Source organism: Sus scrofa, chromosome 8 (assembly GCF_054392235.1).
Source record: "Sus scrofa isolate SSC_HxYL_T2T_F1_AM1 chromosome 8, Sscrofa_HxYL_maternal_Yorkshire_Landrace_v2.0, whole genome shotgun sequence".
Taxonomy (NCBI): Eukaryota; Metazoa; Chordata; class Mammalia; order Artiodactyla; family Suidae; genus Sus; species Sus scrofa.
Genome location: NC_139390.1, coordinates 55,717,501 through 55,737,500, shown reverse-complemented (window position 1 = coordinate 55,737,500; position 20,000 = coordinate 55,717,501).

The following is a 20,000-nucleotide window of genomic DNA, read 5'->3' as shown; positions in this document are numbered from 1 at the left end:
GGACCGGCCGACACGCGCGCGCCCTCGCTCGAGCGGACAGGAGAGGGGTGGCAACGAGGGCCAAGGCCCAAGGCCCAAGGCCCCTCCCCCCCACCCACCCACCCACCCAGGAGCGGCACGGCTATGACGGCCGGCCCGCAGCGGCTAGCCGGGTCCCGACTCGCGCTCAGGTGAGCTCAGCAGAGCCGGGAGGGAGGGGCACGCGGCGGGGGGGTGGGGGGGTGGCAGAAGGCCACCCCTCGACCACACGCAACGACGCCGGCGGACAGGCGGGGGCAAGGAAGCGGCGGCGGGCACGGAGCGGGGCCGCAGCGGGCCCAGGAAAGCGAGACGCACCAGGACGCCGGTCCGGGGGTCGGCAGATGGGGACCAGACAGACGGGAGGTCAGACAGACGAGCGGGAGCGAGGAGGGCGAACGTGGGAGCGGCCGGCATCGAGAGAGATGCCACAAAGGGACGGTGGCGGAGGGGGCGGCCGCAGGCCTCCAACGAGGTGGGGGGGGCACGGGGACCATCCCCAAAAACCGGATGCGAGTCGGCTGCCAGGGCACCACACGGGGTCTCACCGCCAGAGGCCTCCAGCACAACGGCGGTCCCGCCGCAACACCCAGGACGCCGACTGGCCTCCCCCTCAGCCCCTGGGGGGCCCCCCCTCGCGGGGGCCCCACGACCGCCACCGACGACACCGATGAGCCACAGCCGGCCCCGTGGAAACAAGTCTCCCAAGGCACCTACCGACGACCACCCCCCACACCCCACACGCACCCGCCGTGCCCAACCCTCTTCCCCCACCCCCCCGCGCACAGGGGGACACCCGAGAAGCACATCACCCAGGGACACCCGCCCGGCCACGGCGGCCAGGGGGTGACACCCACACGAGGTGAGGCCATTTCAGGTCCCCGGTTGACGCGGGGGCGGGAGGGAGAGAGACATGGCACAGGCAAGGCAGGGCGGTCACCTGTTCGGGGCAGGGGGAGGGCCGGCAGCACCGGGGAAGGGCGGCAATGCACACGGGGCAAGGGCTGTGGGGCAGGGACGCGGGTGCCTGCCCAGGGAGAGGAGAAAGGACCCAGGCACGCCAGGCAAACCAGCACGGGGTCACACCACCACACACACGAGGGCAGTCCCATGACACCTGGGACACCAGGCGGCCTCAGTCGCCCCAGAGCACTCCACGACCCGGCCCCACCAACCAGGGCCCCATGTGCAAAGGCTTCCCCCCCCCTGCCACGTGGGGGGGGTTCGTCCGCCTCATCTCACCCATCCGTCCATCTTTCCACCCTCATCTCATCCGTCCTTCACCTAGTCCACCCTCCAGGGCCTGACGCCTGGGGGAAACGCTCCTGAGCGAGGCGGCCCGAACCATGCTCGCTCACCACCTCCACACCACCAGCTGCGACCCCAGGCGAGTGCGGGAAGAACCGACGGGCGGCTCGCAGCGGGGGAGGCAGGGGCAGAGGCCGCCGGGGGACGGGGCGCATCCCCCTCCTCCACTTCCCCTTCCAAGGGGAGGGGCACCACGCGCCCACGCAGCACACAGCCCGGCGCTGGACGCCAAAACCCGGCCCGGCCCGGCGTGACCCTCCCCCAACTCGGAGGGGGGAGGCACAGGCCGCATTAGGCAAAAGAGCAGCGCTTGGCCCCCACCGCGGGGGCCAGCGCACCCCTCGCGCGAGGGCGGCTCTTGCCCACACGCTGTGGCAAGTAGCGCCGGCAGCTACTGCCCTGCAGACTTCAGGAGGGGCGGCGGCTGGGGGGTCCAGGTACCCCAAGGCCCCCCTCTCAGATCGCTAGAGAAGGCTTTCTCACCGAGGGCGCGTCGTGCCCCACACACCATCGCTCGCCCCTTCGGGGACCCACGGGAGTGGGAACACTCCCAAAAAGTGGGAAGTCAGAAGGGGGGGGGGTCTGCGGTATGGGTAAAGCACACAGCCCATGTGAGCGTCCACGGTCAGAGCCGGGAGGGCAAGAGTCTGTGCTGCCACCAGGCTTGCCTTTCAGACTTTTCCACGTGGGTGGAGGGATGCCACGTCCGGAAAGCCAGACGGGGACCCCCCCTTCACATCTCCCGGCCCACCGCGGTCGCTCTCACGACCACATGCAGCCTTCCCGGTCAAGGGAGAAGCATGGGGCGTGCCACTCAAGGGCCAAGGGCTGCCCTCACTGGCACACAGTGAGGGAGACCCATGACAAGGGGTCCACCTGAGCCCCTCCCGGGGAGGGGACACAAGCTTCCCCTGCCTTACCGTCTCGACCCCCTCCCCTGAGCTTTAGGAAGCTGCTCGTGGGGCACGCCACCACCACAGTGGGGACCCGAGGGGACTCACCGCTGGGAGAGGAAAACGACACCACCGCTCGGCCTCGGGCATCTGACAGGCAACCCGGAGTACTCCAGGGGCACCACAGAGGACCAGGGGAGGCACGCTCACGCACCCGCAGGGATGCGAAGCATGGCAGCGAGGGAGGCCTCCCCCCACTTTGGGGAGGGACCGCTCGCAAGGCACACGCCAAGGAGGCAAAGCGAGAATGCCTGCTGCGTCCCAAAGGACCCAGGCCCCCCCCCCCGACTGACACCCGAAGGCAGCAGGGCGGGAGACCAGAGGTCAGGCTGGAGGCCGCACCCCTGCCTTCCCCCACACCACCCGCAGGTGGGGGAGGAGCAGCGAGGGGCCCGCGACAGAATGAGAGGCGCGGCCCAACTCACCATGAGCGGCCGTCCCTCACCTGGCGCGGCTTAAGCCCAAGCCCAGGAGAGCGCCACATCACCACATCGATCAGTCCTGGCAGAGCCAGGGAAGAGCCCAGAAGAGGGGAGGGAGGGAGGGAGGGAGGGAGGGCCAGCAAAGACAATCACCACGGGGGCCTGCTTCAGCTTCACCGGCCCCCCCTCCTCCTCCTCCTCCTCCTCCTCCCCTTCCTCTCTCAGGGGAGAGACAGCGGCTGACAACCCCGGGAGGGAGAATGCCTGACACGTGGCACGGAGCCAACAGGGTGGGGTTGTTCCAGCCGAGCCGCCGGGTGCCCGCAGCAGGGAGGCACACAGGGTAGAAGACCCCACAGGGCCACGCGCCCTGCCGCCCTCGGGTCAGCCAAAGACCGGAGGGGACACCGCAGCATGGGCCAGCTGGATGCACAAGCGAGAGCCGGCGCACAGGCCCAGGCGAGCGGCCCCCACGCGGGGTGCAAAGGGCAGGGTCAGGCCTTGGACAGCAGCCGAAAGCCCAAAGCCCCCCACGTGCATCCAGAGGCCCAAGGTCTCCAGCGACAGGCGCTGAAGAGGATCGTGTCAGCATCTACCTGGTGACAGAAAAGGCCTATTTCGGCCGCGAAAAATGTCCATGCCCAGCAGCGGGGCCCACCCACAGGACGTGGGGGTATCCCCGGAACCCCCATCCGGACACTTGTCCCCCAGCCCTGCCCTAGAGTCGCCAGACCCAGCGCTCTCAGGGCCATCTGGTCGACCCGGGGAGCGTGACCGCAAGGAAGGGACAGGGACAGGAAGGAGGTGGAGCCGGCCGGCCAGCCGGGGAAGCCCTTCCCGGCTTGCCCACGCGGGCAGGTATCGGTCTGTCCGGAGCTCCAGACGGGGACTTGGCTCCCCCAAAATCCAGGACACACCATCCAGCTCAGGCCGGTCCCCACCTCCCGACAGATCGACCGACCGACAGGGAAACACTCCGAGGGCGGGGGGGCGGGGGGGGGGGGAATGAGAGCGTGGGAAACGAAGTCTTGTCCAACGACCGGGACCCTACATGGGCACGCCTCAGGCCCAGGTGCACCCTTCCCGGCCACACCCGGGAGCAGGGGGCCGGCGGGGTACCATCCACCATCTCCGGATCCATCAGGACTTGGAAAAAAAATGTTTCCACGGAGGCGCCTCCGACGAACGGACCCCGCGAAGGAAGGCGCCGGGGCCCGAGCCACCCTTTCCGCTCCACCCCTCACGGCTTGTGCCGGTCTAGACCTCGTCAGTACGACTCCGCACGGGCCGGCGGTAGCCATCAGTCGGGGGGCAGGGGGGGAGGGACCCATGCCGGCATGACGACCGGGAAACAAGCGTGCCGGCCACCGAGCCTGTCGCGCCCTCCAACGCCCTCACAGCGCACAGCCCGGGCCGCTCCTCACTTCGGGGATGAGAGGCTGGAGGGACGGCGGGCGGGAGTCATTCACGCTCCAAAGGGCGACCCGGGACAAGGCCAGGCCACCCGAGCACAGGCAGTCCCGGGCGCCGCACACCCTCTCCCCTCGCTAGGGAGGCGGCCCGGCCCAGGCCTGGTCGGTCCCCGGGGCCGGAGCGGCAAGAGCGGATGCTGGTCGACCCGGCCAGGCGGCCCCAGAACCTGCCTGGGGAGCGCGGTGACAGTCACTCCCTCACAGGCCTGCACGCCCAATCTCCGGTGAGAGAGGGACACTCCCAGGCCTCTGAGCCACCGGAGCTGTCGCCGCCAGTGTCGCCAGCCTCCCGGAACTCTGACTCAGGCCGGATGGCTGAGTCACATCCCTCGCGAAGGTCCCCAAAGCTGCAGAGGGAAGGGACGATATAAAAGCGGACACTAGATGGCACGCGACAACCGCCACCAACGTCACCAGGACAGATCCGGAAGGCCGGCCGGCCGGCGGCGACACAACGACACAGCGCCGGCCACCCAAATGCCCGAGCTCTTCCCGGGGCCGAGGCGCCAGGCGTCCTGCACGACCGCGAGGCTTCCACTACGGAGCTGCCTCCTGGCAAGGCACTGCGTGGCGTGATGGCAGCAGATGGAAAGAGGGGGGCGGCGGCGGCGGCGGCGGCGGCGGCGGGGAAGGAGCTGGGAAGAGGTTCTCGCTGTTGCCTAGAAGGAGCCGCGCTCGCTCCCCCAAGCATGTCCCTTCCTGGGCTTGGGAATTCCAGAGAGAAGCCGGCGCGGTGAGGGTGGCACTAGCGAGAGAGATCTCAGGTTCCCCTCCACCTTCTCTTCTCTCCCCCACCCCCACCCCACCTCCCTGCACGGAGCTGGAGGAGGGAGGGAGAGAGGGAGGGCGGGAGGGTAGGCGGGGACTGGCAAAAACGAAACCCGGCAAGCTCTCGGAGAACGACAACGCAGGAGTCGGTATACCTGCCACCCTTACCGACGGAGACGGTCTGTCAAAAGCAGACAAGCAAAGCCCAGAAGCTTAGGAAGGGAGAGAAGGATACAGTCGATCCTAGGAAAGTGGAAATGAAAATCTCTCTCTGCATAGACTGAGACAAAGTCCAAAGAGAACAAATGGCTGCCTGGGGCAAATGCTCTGGTGGTCAGGTCATAGAAACATGGATTTCAGCATGACTGACCAACCACAACGGAGGGAAAGTACAACGCAACACTATGAGTGTGTGTGTATGTGTGGGGGGGTGAACTGAAATCTCATCCAAAACAAAACAAAACAAAACAAAAAAAGGAAAACAACCCCCCCCCCAAAAAAAACCCAAAAAACAACAACAGATGAAGAAGAAGAAGGAAGCCCACGACCAACAGGGTCAAGGCTCCTGCTTTCTCACCGCGGTGGCTCTGGTTGCCCCTGTGTGGTGCAGGTTCCATCTCTGGCTCAGGAAAAACTTCCACTTGCTGCCCGTGTGTGTGGCCAAAAAGTAAAACATAAAGCTGAAACAGGAGGGAGAGGGGGTGGAGAAAACCCGAAACAAACAATAAACTTTGCAAGTCTCAGGATTGCCATCCTGGGGTAGTGGAAACAAATCCGACCAGGAACCATGAGGTTGCAGGTTTGATCCCTGGCTCACTTGTTGGGTTAAGGATCTGGCATTGCCGTGAGCTGTGGTGTCTGTCACAGACGCGGCTCGGATCCCGCGTGGCTGTGCCTGTGGTGTAGGCCGGCAGGTAAGGCTCCGAACTGACCCCTAGCCTGGGAACCTCCATGTGCTGCGGGTGTGGCTCCCCCCCAAAAAAAAACCAGAAAGAGAGAGAGAGAGAGAGAGAGAGAGAAGGAAAGAAAGAAAGAAAGAAAGAAAAGAGAAAGAAAGAGAGAGAGAGAGAGAGAGAGAGAGAAAGAAAGAGAAAGAAAGAAAGGAAGGAAAGAGAAAGATAGAGAGAGAGAGAGAGAGAGAGAAAGAAAGAAAGAAAGAAAGAAAGAAAGAAAGAAAGAAAGAAAGAAAGAAAGAAAAAGAAAGGAGAAAGAAAGGAAGGAAAGAGAAAGAAAGAAAGAAAAGAAAAAGAAAGAGAGAGAGAGAAAAGAAAGAAAGGAAGAAAGGAAGGAAGGAAAGAAAAAGAAGGAAAAAGAAATCCATCTCGGAGTTCCCGCTGTGCCTAGGTCACAGCTGAGCCTCAAGTTCGATCCCTGGCACAGGAAAGGCAGTGCAGCAGGAAAAAAAAAAAAAAAAAAAGAACAACTCCATCTTGCTGGTTGGGCAGGGGAGATGCAATTGCCGGATGACATTCCACAACTCTGCCAAACTGGCAAAACCACGACGCACTTAGTACAGGAGTCATTGAAGACATGGATGTGAAAGCATCTTCTTGCTATCGATTCATTTCCCACAATCCCAGGAAGAGCCATTGGAACAGGGCTCCCATTCTTGGCACGATATCTTTTCTATGTGTGGGTGGACGCATCTTTTCTCATGGTTGTTTTCCTTTTGACCAAATTTAACTTCAGCCTCCACCATGTCATCTTTTGGGCTCTCAAGCCTGCCATGAGAATATGGTCACCAAAGTCCTCGCCCAGAGGCACCTTTGCCCACCACCAGTGCCGCCGTCTCCCCCCACCTCCTCCTCCTCCTCCTCCTCCTCCTCCTCCTCCTCCTCCTCCTCCTCCTCCTCCTCCTCCTCCTCCTCCTCCTCCTCCAACCCCCGCCAAGCACCCCCCCCCCCCACCCCGCTTTGTATTGTTCAGCTGTCTTGCACTGGTCTCTCACACGGTGGCGGTGTGGTCCTATGCATGATTCCCAACCACATTCAAGTGGACTTCCGGGATCATCATTTTCTGTTTCCTAACTGCACTTTCGTCGTTCTTAGGAGGTTTGCTTCCCTTCCCCCCCCACCCCCCCCCCACCCCGCGCGCGCGCACGCTTGGTGTTGAATCGGAGCTGCATCTGCTAGCCTGAGCCACAGCCACAGCAACGGCGGGATCCGAGCCACATCTGAGACCTTATGCCACAGCTCGCGGAAAAATGCCAGATCCTTAAACCCCTGAGCGAGGTCAGGGATCAAACCTGCCACCTCGTGATTCCTAGTCCGATTCGTTTCCGCCGCGCCATGACAGGAATTCCTTCCTGTGTTCTTTTGGGTCATGGTTGTTTCCAGCTCCACAGAATTCCTCCCCGTGCTCATGTGACATCTGGGATGTGGCGGGTTGGGGGGGGGGGGGCAAGGTTTCGTTCCCCTACAGTCATGCCTTGAAAAAAGTCGTGTACAACGTTTCACATTCCAGATCCAGAAGCTGAATCCGCAGCCGGTTCCATCTCATGAAACCGATCTCCCAGCCCAGGAAAACCAAAGGTCGTGGTTGGAGCCCGTGATAAACCCCAGGTCTGAGTCCCGAGCACTGCTGCTCAGGGAAGATTTCGAGGTGTCAGGGTCCAAGGATCCTCCTGGGCACTTGGAAATGTCTCCGATGTGTGCAGGCAGGCATGAGGATGAGAAGGGGCTAAAGAGGGGCAGAGGGTGGTGATCTCTTGTCGGTGGATGTCAAGGGTTGGCGCTTCCTTTTGTGGATCTCCCGGAAAAGTCAAATGTGGGAGAAAAACTGGACCCGTGAGTTCGAGGAGAGGGATGGCCAGAGAAAACCAGAAGAATTCCATCTGCCGACCATTGGGTAGGTAGGAGGGCAAAAACCGAAACCTCGAGCATGACATGAACAGAACCACATGCTTCTAGCCACCCATAAACCCCGTAAGATAAGATCGTTTCTGCTGAGATACCCTCTCCCTCCCCCCACCCACCCAGGGCGAAGGATCCCTGGGTGGTGGCAGAGGGGCGGCAGCAGTCAGTGGCAGTGGCGGCGGGCATGGAACTTCCACAGGCCCTGGGGACACACCCCCCGCCCCCAGAAACCCCTAGAAGCTTGGAATTCTGATGTCTGTGGTGTGATGACCATAAACACTGGCTTTTGTGCCATGTCTGCTAGAAGATATGGTTTCCATGACAAATAAAGTGATTTTTAGCAAGTTTTTCTCCACTTGAGATGTATTGAAAATACGTCTTCATTCAGGGGGAGGTAGGTGTAGGTGACAGACGTGGCCGCTCAGCTCAGATCGGGTGATCTGGCAGGGCATAGCTCTGGCTGAGGTGCAGGCCAGCAGCTACAGCTCCGATTCTTCGACCCCTAGCCCAGGGAACTTCCATATCCCAAGGGTGCACTCCTAAAAAACAAAAAACAAAATGAACAACACACAAAGAGGGAGCATCTCATCGATGGCAGACCAAATTCCAATGTATATGTATACGTGTACATAGGTATGTACGTATGGATGTGTGTGTGTATGTGTATATTATCGAGAGAGAGAGAGAGAGAGAGAGAGAGAGAGAGAGAGAGAGAGAGGATTTTTTAGAGCCATAACTGTGGCATACGGAAGTTCCCAAACCAGGGTTCGAACCGGCATACATGGATACTAGTCGGGTTTGTTACCACTGAGCCACAACAGGAACTCCCCACATTCCAATATTTAATGAGAAAATACATTTTTGATGCTTTAGGCAACCCTGCAAACACCCTTATTTAAGTGACTGGACTTAACAAAAAGGAATCCCTAGCACCTAGTAACAGAACAAAGATAAAGAAACACAAGGCAGGAATTCCCGTTGTGGCTCGGTGGAAACGAACCCGACTAGCATTGACCCCTAACCTGGGAACCTACAAAATGGCACATGTGAAGCCCTAAAAGAAGACTACACACACACACACACACACACACACACACACACACACGGCACAGACAGATGCGAAAGGAAAAGAAAAGGAAGGAAAAAAGAAAAGGGAAGAAAGAGAGAAATGAACAGGCAGAGCAAGCCATTGTGAATGATCTCTAGGGACAGATATTTTTCTCCAAGCATAATTTTATTTTTCCCCAAGTGATACCAGACCTTCTCTCTCTCTCTCTCTCTCTCTCTCTCTCTCTCTCTCACACACACACACACACACACACTCTCCCTCCCTCTCTCTCTCTCTTTGAAAAAATTTATGTATTTAGTGGAGTTCCCATTGTGACTCAGCAGGTAGGAATCTGACTAGCATCCATGAGAGTGCTGGTTTGATCCCTGGCCTCGCTCAGTGGGTGAAAGATCTGGCATTGCCCTGAACTGTGGTGTAGGTTGCAGACACAGATCGGACCTGGTGTTGCTGTGTCTGTGGTGTAGGCCAGTGGCTCAAGCTCTGATTCCCTAGCCTGGGAACCTCCGTGTGCCGTGAGTGCCACCCGAAGAAAGCAAGGGTAAAAAAAAAAAAAAAAAAAGAAACATAAAAACCTGGATTGGGGAGATCCCATTGTGGCTCATTGGTAACAAAGCTGAGGAGCACCCACGAGGATGCAGATTCGATCCTGGGGTGGGGGGGTGGGGTGCTGGTGCTGGTGGTGCTGAGGTGTGTGCGTGTGGGGTGATAAATAGGTTACCTCTGGCTTCTGGGGGGTGAGAGTCAGCATGGTTTTCCTGCACCTGCTGCTCCTGGGCAATTATTTAGTTTTGGTTTCTTGTTCCTTTGTTTTTGTGGTCCTGCATTGTGGTGAGTACTGGTGTAAGTGGCAGGTTCCTATTTGATCCGACATTTCTTTGGCTCTGGTGTCGGTTGACAGCCATGGTCATGACTGGTGGTGGCTGTTAAGTCTCCAGGAGTTCCACGCAACATTCTGATTGTCTTTCTTCCTTGGGCTTTGGCTGCAGCCTCCCCCTACCCCCTACCCCCCCCCCCCCCCCGCATCATATGGAGGTTCCCGGGCTAGGGGCCGAATCAGACCTACAACTGCTGGGGCGTATGCCACAGTCACAAGCACCATCATATCCAAGCTGCGTCTGCAACCTACACCGCAGCGCAAGGTGATGCCACCAGATCCTAAACCCACTGTGGAAGGCCTGGGATCGAACCTGCAACCTCATGGTTCCTGGTTGGATTCCTTTCCACTATTCCACGACGGGAACTCCTGGGCTTTGGCTTTTGACAGGTGGAGGGACACAGCTTTCTGAAACGGTGGGGCCAGGGCAAGGCATAGAAACATAAGATGGATGTGAGCCTGCGCCTATTCTTTTCTCGTGTGCTGGGAAGATAAGGTGGCTCTTGCCAGCTGGGATTTCATTTCCCCACAAACGATCAGGCTCTTAAGGTATCAGGCAGGGAAGAGGGAGAGTCAGAGTTCCCATTGTGGCTCAGTGGTTAATGAATCTGACTAGGAACCATGAGGTTGCAGGTTCCATCCCTGGCCTTGCTCAGTGGGTTAAGGATCCAGCATTGCCGTGAGCTGTGGTGCAGGTTGCAGATGTGGCTCAGATCCCGCGTTGCTGTGGCTCTGGTGTAGGCCAGCGGCTACAGCTCCGATTGGACCCCTGGCAGGGGAACTTCCATATGCCGCAGGAGCGGCCCTAGAAAAGGCAAAAAGCCGAAGGTGGGGGGGGGGGGGGGACAGAAGAAGAGTGAGAATCACGGTCGGAAGAACATGGGGAAATCGGTGCTAGGTGCCTGGGTGTGTGAGTTCACACGGAATGCTAACCCAGACCCCTGGCCAGCCACATTTGGGGTATCTATCAACTTGACTCTCCACTCTCCAGCTCACCTGGGTGGTGCTGCCCTGCCCTGCCCTGCTCATGTAAGACCTGGCTCCTCCAGGGATGGCTTTGCACCAGAGGGAGACGGGGCAAAGTCACTGAGCTTAAGGTAATTTCTCCAAGAGAGACTCTGGGAGAAGGAGACCAGCTGGGTTTCTGTGTGTTCATTTTTCTTCCTGTCTGCTTGTTTGGTGCAGGCCAGTCCATGTGCCGAGACATTCAGAAACTCTGTACTAGCTGAGACTCAGACCTTGTTCCGAAATAAGCAAAGGGACTTTGAGCTGGGATCACTCCCTGACAAGTAGCTAGCAAAGAAGTTTCCCGTAGCTCTCAGGCCCCATCCCCGCCCTCAGGCGGGTGGGCGTGGGGAGGGGGTGGGGGGGGAGGGGAGGGGCTCGTTCAGGCAGGCAGGCAGGCAGGCAGGCAGGCAGGCAGGCAGGCGCTGGTTCATTAGTCCCGCACCCCCCCACTCCCGGCCCCAGCTGCCCGCCCCACCCCCCACCCCCGGCCGCCATCCCTGCTGCGCCGCCTCTCGCTTCCCAAATCGCCTGGACTCACGCCCGGGAAGGGGGGGAGGGGAGATCAGGAAGATCCAGGCCTCAGGGCCTGGGTTCAATCACTTCATTCAAATGCAGAAACTCTCCAGTCAAGTCAGAGGTGGTGACTTTTCCTGGAGCTTCTCTTTAGGGAAAGTGTTTTTTTTCCCCTCTTTCCCCAATTTCCCTACCCTCAGGCTGCCCCTCGCAGACTGCATGGAGGGGGGTGGGGGAGGATGTGTGCACGAAACTCGCCTCGTGTCAGGCCAAAGGAGCCCCCGCCATTTCCCAACCCGGGAAACCCCGCAAAACTTCTGGAGCATGTTGGCCTTGGTGTGGGAATGGACATCTTCACTTGCCATCTTCCTTTGCACGAGGAGGAGATTTTCATCTCCTGCTGTCTGGGGGCCAGAAAGGAGGGCCAGAGTGTCCCTTTGGTGTGGGCCGGTCCTTAAGTCATTTTACCTCACAGGAATCACCCACACAGGGCATGGAGACACGTTTGGGGTCCGCCTCCTCCGAAACGTCCCGGGAAACCTCACGTGTGAAAAACTGAGCTGGGGAGGTCCCATCGTGGTGCAGAAGTGGAAATAAATGCAACTAGGAACCATGAGGTGGCAGGTTCCATGCTCAGCCTCGCTCACTGGGTTACGAATCCCACGTTGCCATGAGCTGTGGGTAGAGGAGAGTGAGAAGGAGAGGGAGGGAGGGGGAAGGGAGAGATCCTCCATTTATGGAACTGGTTTCCTTGTTTTGAGATGACGTCGCTTTGGTGAAACAGTTGTCAGATGGCCTCTCAAAAGGCGGTGATGTGGATGGGCTCCCCGAACCAGGCCCACAGAAACCAAAGGAACGAAGGGGTTAATCCTTGGAGCCAGAGTTCCCTCCTCTGAAACTGAAACCAAGCTCAAGCCCGGGAGTGCTGGTGTGTTGGAGCCAGAGACATTGTTACAGCTAAAAGCTACTTTGAAATAGTCTCCATTAGGTTATGGCTTGCCTTGGCCCACGAACTTATGACTAATGACTACTGTCGAGTCAGAGTTGTAGTGAACCTGGTGTTTTCTCTACCCTTGAAACACTCCCTAAGGATTGCGCCCCCCCCCCCACCCCGTGGATGAGCAATCTTCACTCCGGAGAGAAGGTCAAAATGCCATAACCCCAAAGACACTAGAAACATTCCATGGACCACCTGACTCCAGCCTTGATGACTTTGAAATGGTCTATCCTAATCTCCTATCCAGGGAGAATGCAAGCACCCTGATGCTTCTAGACAGCTCCGCCACCCCCATGCCCACCATTAAGCTAAACCTATAGAACCCCTTGCTATCCCCTCTCAAGGGAGGACACAGTTTTGAGGTCCTTAGCCTGCTGTGGCCTCCTTAGCCTGGCAAAGCAATAAAGCTGTTCTTTATGCTTCACCCAAAACTCTGTCTCTGAGACTTAATTGGAGCTGGAGTACCAAGGCCGGTTTGGGCTGCCAAACTTTCCTGGAACTTTCAAACTGTTACATATGAAGAACGGAGCCGGTGACTCTGTGTGTGTGTGCGTGTACGTGTGAGAGAGACACAGAGAGACAGACAGAGACAGTGAGTGAGACAGAGAGAGACAGAGGGAAGAGAGAGGGAGAGGGGAAAGTCCCTTCAGTCTTTTGTTTTCTCGGTTTGTTTGTTTGTTTGTTTGTTTTGTCTTTTTGCCATTTCTTGGGCCGCTCCCATGGCATATGGAGGTTCCCAGGCTAGGGGTCGAATCGGAGCCATAGCTGCCAGCCTACGCCAGAGCCACAGCAACGTGGGATCTGAGCCGTGTCTGCGACCGACACCACAGCTCACGGCAACGCTGGATCCTTAACCCACTGAGTGAGGGCAGGGATCGAACCCACAACCTCACGGTTCCTAGTCGGATTCGCTCACCACGGAGCCATGACGGGAACGCCCCTTCAGTCTTTTGAAAGGCCCCTCTGAGAATGCCGTCAGGTGTTGGGGCCAACTTTCCGAGGGGCTCTTAGAGAAATGAACACAGGGTGATGGTTTCACTCTCAGAGACCATTTCTCTGATGTGTTCATCGAGGGACTCCACGGGCTTCCGTTTTCAGGGCCTCGGGACAAGCGATACGTGTTCTCATCCGCAAGGATGCCAGGTCCAAAGGGTGGGAGAAAATGGGAAACGCTGATGAAGAGAGTTGTAGCCAGAGATGGAAGGCAACTGGAAAAACTTCAGGATCCAGTCCAGTTTTCCAGCCACTGAGTTTCTGATTTCTGGAAGGATTTGGGTAGGGAGGAAAAGGTCAAGGATTCTCCATCCCTCTGACAGAGGTATAAGTTACAAAGTAGATGTACAACTTTTGAGAAAAAAACGAACAAACAAAGAAACAACCAAACAAACAATTTTTGTCCCTTTGTCTTTATCAGGAAAAGTGAAAGATGGAGAGAGGGAGGGAGGGAGGGAGGGAGGGAGGGTGGGTTGGATGGATGGATGGATGGATGGATTTGGGGGGCGGGGAGAAGATTCTTAGATCCTAATGACCCAATGCTTTCTCTAGTCCTGGGCCTTTAGGTGATATATCTATATCTATATATCTATATCTATCTGTATACACACACACACACACACACACACACACACACACACACACACACGTAGTTATTTTCTGTTTCTAGGGCTGCACCCATGGCACATGGAGGTTCCCAGGCTAGGGGTCCAATCGGAGCCGTAGCCACCGGCCTACACCAGAGCCAGCACAACGCGGGATCCGAGCCCTGTCTGCGACCTACACCAGAGCTCACGGCAACACCCGATCCTGAACCCAACGAGCGAGGCCAGGGATCGAACCCGCACCCTCAGGCCTCCTAGTCGGATTCGTCCAGCCATGACGGGAACTCCTACATATGTATATAGTATGCATATAGTATATCTTTTTTTAATGCCCACGCCCCAGCCCTATGGAAGTTCCCAGACTCACGGTCGAATCAGAGCTGTAGCTGCGGGCCTACCCCACAGCCACAGCAACGCGGGATCCTTAACCCACCAAGCGAGGCCAGGGGAGGGATCGAACCCACATCCTCACGGATCCTAGTCGGGTTCATTACCGCTGAGCCCTGATGGGAACTGCAGGGGACATCTTTTTTTTTTTTTTTTTTTTTTTTTTTAAGATGTAAGTTTGTTGTGGTTGTTGTGGTTGTTGGTTGTTGTTGTTGCTTTAGCTCGGCATACAGTGGGCTTGCTTACAATGTTGTGTTCGTTTCAGGTGTACAGTCAAGGGGATTCAGTGATCCATCTACATCCATCTATCCCTCCGTTCTTTTTCAGCGTCTTTTCCCCTCTAGGTGATTCCAGAATATTGGGCCATTCCTTCCTTGTGGGTGGGAACACCAGCGTGAAAAAAAACCATCACGGGGGAGTTCCTGTCGTGGCACCATGGAAGCGCATCCGACGAGGAACCTTTGCAGGGAAGGGTGTGGGTTCGATCCCTGGCCTCGCTCAGGGGGGCGGTAAGGATCCGGCAGGCAGTGCCGTGAGCTGTGGTGTCGGTCGCAGACGCGGCTCGGATCCCACATGGCTGTGCCTGTGGCGTAGGCCAGCAGCCGTAGCTCCGATTCAACCCCTCGCTTGGGAACTTCCATATGCCACGAGGGCAGCCCTAAAAAGCAGAGGGGGGAAAAGAAATCATGAGGGCGGGGGAGAGGGATCCATGAGGAGGATGGGATGAACATATACACACACAAAAGAGTCTCTATCCAATAGACGACGAACAGGGACCCCTACGCCACCTTCTGGAATCCAAACGCCAAAACCACAAAGCAGAGTTCCCGCCATGGCGCAGTGGAAATGAGTCCGACCAGGAACCATGAGGTTGCAGGTTCGATGCCTGTCCACCTCGCTCAGTGGGTAAAGGATCCGGTGTTGCCGTGAGCTGTGGTGTTGGTCCCAGACGCGGCTCGGACCTGGCATTCCTGTTTCTGTGGTGTAGGAGGTCAGCAGCTAAAGCCTCCGATTCGATCCGTCATCTGGGAACCTCCATATGCCGTGGGTGTGGCCCTCAACACACACACACACACACACACACACGCACGCACGCACGCACGCACACACGCACACGCACACGCACACGCACACACACACACACTCTGGAACCCCCTAAATGGGAGAAAACCGGACACAGTAGTTTTTTAGGGGTCCAGTCTCTGTGACAGGTGAGGATATCAGGCTTGCATCGAGGGAGGGAAGGCTTCACCCCACGCAGAAAACACACCCACCTACCCACCGACCGACCTTCCTTCCTTCTTTCCTTCCTTCCTTCCTTCCTTCCTTCATGAGAGAACAGTTGGATGACCCATCCTAAGTGTCGGTTGAATGAAGTCTAGTTACCAGGGTTCAGAGTGGGGGAGGGAGAGGGGTAGGAAGTCTGAAGCCTCTGGCGACTCTCCGAAATGTTCTCCCCCCAGGGTGACAGAGCCAGCAGGTCAGGCACTGCCTTCTCTAGAAACCTTCCTGCCCATGTCCAAGGGGGTGTGGGGGGTTGGGGGTGTGGGGCAGGGAGTGGGCCAGGGAGCCTGGAGAAACCCAGACCACCAAGCGGCCATTCTCCCATCGCCCCGACTGTTTGTTGAATGAACATAATGGACGTGATCCAAGTCTGCCACGCCGCCGCCGCCGCCGCCGCCGCCGCCACCACCACTTTCTCCATCATCTCCCCCACCCCCTTGCCTGCAGCCATCTTTGAAAAGGCTGCTGTTGTGGCTGCCTTTGCATGAAAGTGAGTGAGGACCCCTCCCTAATACGGAGTGTTTCAGTCCCTGGTGTCTCTGACAGCTCGCTCATGTATTGGTTGTGAACCATCTTGCCTTGAGGATTTGGAGGATTCGTGAACATTGCAGGAGCCATGGGAGCAGTGAAGTCCTTATCGCCAACCCGACACCCCCCCCCCCCAAATTTCGTGGCAGGGAGCACACTTTTCTTTCACCCAAGAGATTTATTTCCTGCTTTCTGAAGAGAGAAGGAAAGGAGGGTCAGAATGGTCCTCTGGTGTCTGGTGTCCTGTCCCTTTCATTGCACACACTCCTAGTGCCACTGCGGGAGGCACGTTCGGGGCGCGGGGTGGGGTGGGGGTGGGGGACCTGCTGCACGCACCCGCCCCTCACTTTCAAATGCGAAACTCAAGGAGGATGTGAATGTCCTCCATGCCACCGATCAGGTGAACGGGATGGCTTTCTAGGGAAATCCTGGTGTTTCCTTTCACTGCCATGACGAACACCCAGAAACAACCCTGTAAGTTCATACAACTTTGTCAGTCAACTGTATTCCAATAAAATGAAAAAGCAAGACACAGACACACCCACACGCACACACACACACACGCGCGCGCACACACGCACCCCAACCCAGAACCAAACACCCTCTCCTGAAATGGGGGGGCGGGCCCACCGGAGAATGAGCAAGAGAATTCCAGAGTCGGTAGGAAAGTGTCATCTGCAGCGGTGTGAAAAACCCCAAGCTCTTTTCTTCCTGTCAAGGTGAATAAACTTTGTTAATGGGAGTGGGTGCCCTCAGTGTGCCCTCCGAGAGGAAAGGCAGGGAGCATTTTCTCCCTGAAGAGCTTAGTGCTGTCATAGCACTGACGGACAGGATGAACGATCGGTGAGAGGTGGCAGCAGCAGTGGTGGCCGCCTGCACTGCCTGGGCGGATTGGAAACATAGACGAGCCACCAAGACTGCGTGTGACACCCCCGTGGGCCACCCCCCCCCCCCCCCGTCTGTACAGTGACAAGAGTCCTTTGGGGGAAAAGGGAGGGTGGGTGCTCTTCCAGTGTGTCTGTCTGCATTCACCAGGTGTGGGAGAGAAGACAGATGTTTGTTTCCACTATCGTTCGGAGGACTTGCCCAAGAGTACCACGTCCCCCCAAAGATAGCACCGGAAGAGAGATGCACGAGGTTTCTGAATGCATGCCGTGGGTGCTCCAGGCTGCCTCCAGGCCGCCCCCTCGCCCTCGCCCTCCCCCTCCCCCTTGCCAGAGGCAGACGTTCCTTGAAACAGCTGGCTTTGAACTTGGGCTTCTAGAGGAAGGTTTTTCTCCTGCTTTCAAGACGGGAAGAAGAGGGTGTCCGTCTCACATCCGTCCTTTCCAGAGGGCCCTGGATTCCAGATCCTCCACATGCCAGCGCCAAAGCCGAAGCGGTCGGTCTGGGGGTGCCCCATTCGGGTTCCCTCCCCACACACCTGCACGCGCGCGCGCACACACACACACACACACACACGCACGCACCGGGAACAGTGTGATCTCCCACGCCCCCGAAAAGCTTCAGAATGGCCTCAGTCCGAGGCAGTAGACCTATGTATGTCCTCACACCTGTTCAAATAATGTCTGCCCTCAGCCCCACCATCCCCTGCCTCTTTTAAGGACAAAGGCACTGTAGGTTTCCCTGGGGAAGGGAGACTCCATGGCATGTAAATCACAGTCTTAAGGAAAAGGATAATAGCATATGCCGGGGGGGGGGGGGGGGGGGGGAGAAAGAAGGGGGGGGAGGGGGGGGACCCGCGGTGGTGTGCTTGTGAGGGAGAGAGACAGAGACAGACAGGGAGGGACGGAGGATAGGCAGACAGTGAGAGGCAGAATCAGAGGGAGAAAGAGGAGGAGGGGAGAGAGACAGAGAAAGTGAAACAGAGCTAGGTATAGAGGACGCTGTGGCTGGGTCGGATTCTGCGTGTTCTCAGTGAAGTCGTCCTAAGGCCTCTGGAGGTCCAGATCACTGCTTGGGGCCGGAAGTCTGTCTGCCCTTCCCTACCCATCTGAAGAGCTGTGGTTTGGGCTTTCCAGCCGGGAACCCCTCTTTCTGCCTCTTTGTCCAACACACAAGGTTCGTGGGACCCAGAAATCCCATTCTGAGAGCACCCTAGGAACAGTCCTTTCCATACGGCGCAGGAGGCCCCTGTGCCAAGAGATCCAAAGTCTGGAGCCTCTGTTCTCCCCCCCCCCCCCCCTTCCCTCCACGGACAAAATCTTGCCTTGTATTCCTTTTTTTCTCAGGGACTCTGAAGGACATGTATCATTGTACAACCATGGGGAAGATGCTTCCATTCCCTCTGGAATGATGGATGTGGTCGCATGTCTCAAGGAGGCTCCAATTCTTTGAGCAGGACTCCCGATGGTGCCATCCCATCGTCCCTCCCCTCCCCTCCCCTCCGGCTCGCTCGGTCACGGTTCCCCTCCTTTTTCCTCCCCTCCAGGTTATCTTCAGGTCTGCCGCCCACTTGTAACTCCTCCCCCACTTGGAAGTGGCCTCTTCCGGCCCCGAACTTGGTCGTCCCAGGCCCACCCCGGGAGCCATCTGGCGGACCTTTTCGGAGACTATAAAAAGCAGCCTACGGCAGGGGGCGTCGCAGGACCAACGAACGCATCGGGATGGATCGCTGTGTGGCGACATGGATTCTCCAGGCAGGGCAGGCATAAGGCCTGGACTCTTTCCTCCTGGAGCCCATTTCTTCATCCGTGGCCTTGAAGACGAACCACGCCGACCACGGACCGTGGACCTTGGCCTTCACCTTTCATTTCCGAACGGCAGCCAGGGCATCCATTGTCACCACCGCGGAAAAGGTGTCCACAAAAAGGACAGGTGAGCACCTCCATGGCATGCAGTGTCATCGCCACCCCCACCCCGGCTTTAAAGGGTCCTCTTTCAAGTAATCACGTTGCCACAGCTGGGACTTGGATCGGATCCCTGGCTCCGGAACCCCATATGACCTGGGGCCGGCCAATGCATCCCTCCATAGCGTCCTAAATCCGTACATCGTTGATTCAGGACTTTCCCTCGTGGCACAGAGGAAACGAATCTGACCAGGAACCATGAGGTTGCGGGCTCCATCCTTCGCCTCACGCAGGGGGTTGAGACGAGGCTCAGATCTGGCACGGCTGCGGCTCGGGCGTAGGCCAGCAGCCGTAACTCCAGTTCGACCCCTAGCCTGGGAAGCTCCATAGACCGTGGGTGCGGCCATCCGAAGACCAACAAGAACCTCCTCACCGTCCTAATACAGGGACAGCAACGTTGTCACGGCAAGGGCGGCGGGGCGGCGCGGGCCAAATAAAATGCTATGCACCCAAGTGTTTGATTTCAATAGAGAAGAAAGAAATCACTAGGCCAGAGGGGAAGCTCAGAAAACATCGAACACAAAACGACACACCCTGTCCGGGAGACTCAGGCCCCGGAGAGAGGCAGTCAACGCGGTGCAGACACGACCCCAGCGAGTGAGTTGGCAGAGACGGACGGGCGGCCCCGGCATCAAGACAACCCCAGGGATCCCATCGAGGGCCACACGCACCCGGGCCCGAGTCGGCCGGGAGAGCTGGTCGACCCCGCGGGCCCTCGGACCCGGGCCCGAGTCGGCCGGGACAGCTGGTCGACCCCGCGGGCCCTCGGACCCGGGCCCGAGTCGGCCGGGACAGCTGGTCGACCCCGCGGGCCCTCGGACCCGGGCCCGAGTCGGCCGGGACAGCTGGTCGACCCCGCGGGCCCTCGGACCCGGGCCCGAGTCGGCCGGGACAGCTGGTCGACCCCGCGGGCCCTCGGACCCGGGCCCGAGACGGCCGGGACAGCTGGTCGACCCCGCGGGCCCTCGGACCCGGGCCCGAGACGGCCGGGACAGCTGGTCGACCCCGCGGGCCCTCGGACCCGGGCCCGAGTCGGCCGGGACAGCTGGTCGACCCCGCGGGCCCTCGGACCCGGGCCCGAGACGGCCGGGACAGCT